We start from the raw sequence: 5,087 nt of genomic DNA, 5'->3' as shown, positions 1-5,087 counted from the left end.
TCAAAGCATGAAACGCTATCTACGAGAAGCTTGCTTATAAGTAGTGTTGGGCGGTACGGTATACCATTTCATATCTTATAGATCAGTAGCCAGAGTTGGGTTTTTTGGGGGGGGGGGGGGGTACGATGACTGAATATCGGGATCGACATATACTAGTAGGCCTATGTGGATTTTTATCAACATATGCCAAGGCCTATATGTAAATTAAAAGGCACTGAAAAGTGGATTTTTTTTTGGTCGGACCATTTTCCTTCAAATTTTAAATTTGTTATTTATTAGGCCCGAAAGTGCTGAAATAAAGTAGTAGGCCTAGTAGGCCTAGTAATGATTAGGTCTAAATAAATGATCGGGAAGGGTTTCTGTCTATTTTGAGCTGAAATATTAAACAAGGTAAAGTGAAAGAAACCCTGAGTCCAGTGATGGTTGTTTTGGCCGTTTAACAGTAACACGCAGCCTAGGCCTATAGGAGGACATAATGTCATAATTCACTTGCAAACACAACAAATTTGGCTGATTCCATTTAGCTGCACTTTGGGACATGTGTATAAACATTACCGGTAGTTACAAATAGGCCTATGCCAAAAAAATCAGGTTTAAAAAAAATTAACCAATTTCATATTAGGCCTATAAGATCGTATATTCGTATGGCTTTAATAGTATCATGTAGGCCTAGGCTATAAATGAAACAAATTCAAACAAATGGATCCTTGAGAAAGTTCCACATTAGTTGGGTCATTAAAACAATTTTTATTGTATTTTTGCTAACTTTTTAGCTGTTCTACTTCTCTTTCAAACTAAAGAAACATTGAAAAAACAAATACAAAAATAAAACTTGAAAAATACCTCCAAAATAGGTTCGACGCGTAGGGTTAAAATATTTCACGTAGGCCTAGGGATTAGGCCCGAGGGACCGTTCACAAACACTTGTTGGGGGGGGGGGGCAGTGGTTAAAAAAGGGAGGCCTTCGCGTTTTGACCCGGGGAAGCCCTGAAAAAATTACCACAAATTTTCCTGGGAAAATTAAGTTTAGGGCCTATATACATGCGTTTTTATAGGGTTGCCCCCGCCCCCTTTGCGCACCGGCCACTGCGCCCTAACAAACTTGAAAACTTGGAAATGTAGGCCTACCGACGGAAATATTTTTTGCCGACGGAACTTGTATAAAATTGTAGGCCTATACCACCTGGCTACGCCATTGTATTGCGGGAGTCATATGTACCGGGGTATGAGTACCCGGGGCCGCACCCTTGCCAATACATAGGCATACACTGGTCATGACTGGTGGTAGGCCTACTGGATTGCGAGCTATTGCGCATTCCCGCGATTTTTAAAAGTTTAGATACGTCCAGCACTAATTGATTGGAAGATAATATATCGATATGCTCACTACTAGTTTGAACGGTACAATCGTTCTAGGGTAGATACTTCAGCCATGTAATAACTACGCATGGTCACACCGGCTTATTGGATAACAATGTAGATAAGGTACAAAGGCGCCACAATACTAGGATTGAAGAACTTAGCCTACAGTCTCTCTAGGAACGGGCATATCGACGTTCGTTCATATCCAAGTTTGAAATTGCCGCGAAGCTTATTAAGGGGGTACTACACCACTGGCCAATTTTGTGCTTATTTTTGCATTTTTCTCAAAAATTATAGCGCATTGGTGAAAAGTAAGGGTGGTGCAATAATTATGTGTACCCCGCGGGGTGAATTCTCAAAATGGTCTGCCAAAAATCGCTTGCCCCCCTTTGGCCGTGCCAAAAACCTTTGCCCCCCTTTTGACGTGCCAAAAACCTTTGCCCCCCTTTTGATGTGCCAAAAATCTTTGCCCCCCCCTTACACATGCAAGATTTTGGGGAACCCGAATTTAAAACCTTAAATTGTCTTAACATATAATGCGAGCGCAGCGAGCAGGAAATTTTGCATATTTGAACGTGTTCATAACGTTTTCCTAGGCCTTTTTAGGGCGTAATATAGAAACGGTGCCCAAAATATCTGTGCCAAAAATTGCTTGCCCCCCTTTCGACCTGCCAAAAATCGCTTGACCCCCCTTTCGACCTGCCAAAAAATGCTTGCCCCCCCCTTTTGGCCTGCCAAAAAATCTTTGCCCCCCCTATAATTCACCCCCGGGGGGTACACATAATTATTGCACCACCCCTAAGATATGTATATTATAGGGGCAATGACTAAAACTACTGCACTGAAAATTCAGCAATTCAACGCAAGTAGTTATTGATTTATTGATCAAATATTGGTTTTCCCTAATTTTTGACTGTAACCCCACAACTGTTGTCTGTGCTGAAATAAAATTTACAGTGCAGTAGTTGTAGTCCTTGCCCCTATAATATACATATCTTACTTGTCACCAATGCGCTATAATTTTTAAGAAAAATGCAAAAATAGGCACAAATTTGGGCAGGGTGTAGTACCCCTTAAGGGAACTGGAATGAGCGTTTTGAGCGTTTCGACAGCATTTTTGTGGGACATGAGAGCACATCAGACATATCGAATTGCATTCTGAATACGAAGAATGTCTTTCTGATAGGCCCTATCAAATAATTTTCATTTTATGAAATTCACGATATAATACAAATTTTATGACAAATTATTAAAATTTGATATTTTTCACATTTTGGAGATAGGGCCTAGGCCCCTATAGGCCTAACAGTCCTCGAAGTAAATTTTATAAATTTAATGATAAAGTCTTAAAATGTATGTAGCTGGGATGGGAGGAAAAGCCGACGATCAATTGAAAATTTTGACCTTTCATATTGAAGATATGGATTTTTTTCCCCAAAAGACCTAATTTTTTTTGGTGTTTTGGGAAAAAAAATCCATATCTTCAATACGAAAGCTCAAAATTTTCAATTGATCGTCGGCTTGTCATCCCACCTACATACACTTTAGGTAGAAATTATCAGATTTATAAAGTTTACTTCGAGTACTGTTAAATATAAAAAAAATCAATTTTTAATGATTTGCCATAAAATGTATATTAGGCCTACATTGCGAATTTCAAAAATCAAAATTATTTGATATCAGAAGGCCATTCTTCGTATTCAGAATGCAATTCGATATGTCTGATGTGCTCTAATGTCCCACAATAAATGCTGTCCAAACGTTCATACCCCTTCCCTTAAAGGTGACCGGGGATATGGATGGTCAACTAAAATTTTTAGAATGTTAATATTTTGATATCAATTTTAATCATAAACTTAGCATGATATAACAAATGAAATTGCGCTGAACAACATGTCTTAACTTGGGCACCCTCCCGGGCGCTAGGCCTAAACTCGGGCTATCATAATTATTTGTAAAAATGTTAAAATCAGTTGATTTTTCAGAAAATCTTAATTTTTCAGTGAATTTTGCTTTACTCCGTGTTTGATTACGAAAAACGGAAAAAAAAATCAGCAGTAGGCTTACAATTAAGGGCTCAGATAGCAACGTTTGTACATAATTTCTTGGTTTTGGTGTGACATGAGAGCACATCAGACATATCGAATTACAGACTTGACATTAGTATGGAATATTTTCTAAAATTCCAAGACTGGTCTGGAAGGGGCACGGGCTAAATATTAATTGGGGTGTGTCGGGAGATGGTGTAAAATAATTGTTTGATAGAAAACGTTCTTTTCATGAGTTTACATTATGGTGCTCAGTGTAGCAATTTTGCCTAAAATGGCGGATTTAGGGAGGCTGAATTTGAGCTTTATGGAGAGACACAATTTCGACTTTTATGCAACATTGTTCTGTTATTATCAAATTTATAGGGGTTTGACGTGATATTTCCTAAACTTCGTCAACAAATGGCAATCATCACATGATCAGTATACTGAATGTTTATACTTTGTGATTAGGCCTATATTATCTGTATAGAAAACTATGCAGCAGGCGATTTACTTCAGAAAAAGTTCAATATAACTATACATTGCATAAAACTAAGTCCATTATCTATAGTTAATTGAATGTTTATTGACTCTTGTAATAACCCAGCAATGTGTGTATAAACCTGTATAATATATTTTCTGTTACAAGATAAATAATTGGTGTTCATAAAAGCAGGGCTATGAGACAAATATCCCTGACAAAGGCCAGCAAGACCAAATGGCTGTGTAATTTGTTTACTGTAGTGATAAGGCATCTTGCATACAATTTTCTTCGTAGTTATAGCCAAATTTGTTTCCTGTAGGTGGCTTAAAAAACTAAATGCAAAATGAGGTTTAAAAAAATTGTTTTCCAGAGCCAAGACGCAGGTATCATTATTAAGCCTCATATCACTTATTTATTGTCGAATAAGTGCAGAGTAGCCTAGATATGAATATTAAACATGTTAAATGTTAGACCAAAATAGCTCAAAGTAGGCCTACATGTACTATACACCTGATCCGTGAAATTGTCTTTTTTAAAGACAAGTTCTTGTTTCAGTTGTGTCAGTAAGGTATAGGCCTACCGTTTGGATACGGTCATGTTATTAAAGTAGAGTATATAAATATCCAACTCAGTTTCCTTAAATCCGCCATTTTAGCCTAATTCACAACATTATGATCGCCATAATGGAAAGCACATTAATCAAAAATTATCTTGCACCATCTCCCGACACACACCAATGGGTTATTTCAGAAATTAAAGGCACCCCTAAAGAAGCCATGGGATTCCCACAATTTTCACCATTTTTTGGCTCTGGGAATCCCCCCCCCCCAAAAAAGGTCATTATTTTCACAACCCTAAAGAAGACATGGGTATTCCCAAGAAAAAGACACCTTTTGATTTTAGGCTTGCGAATTCCCAAAAATTTTGGCAAAAATGTGCCTGTCTTCTTTAGGGACACTGGGAATTCCCAATTTTTGAAATCATTTTATTGTCAAAATGGGAATTCCCATTTTTGGGATAAAAGTTTGGTTTGGGAATTCCCAAAAATGTATAGTACAAACTTACATGTCTTCTTTAGGGGGGGGGGGGGTGCCATTAATTTCTGGAATAGCCCAATTAATATTTAGGCCGTGCGGTTTAGCGGTTTAGACAGACCCCCTTCCAGACCAGTCTTGGAATTTTGCGAAAAAATATTCCATACTAAATGTCAA

This window comes from Amphiura filiformis, chromosome 1 (assembly GCF_039555335.1).
Source record: "Amphiura filiformis chromosome 1, Afil_fr2py, whole genome shotgun sequence".
In the NCBI taxonomy this organism is placed as follows: Eukaryota; Metazoa; Echinodermata; class Ophiuroidea; order Amphilepidida; family Amphiuridae; genus Amphiura; species Amphiura filiformis.
Note: the sequence above shows the minus strand (reverse complement) of the source record.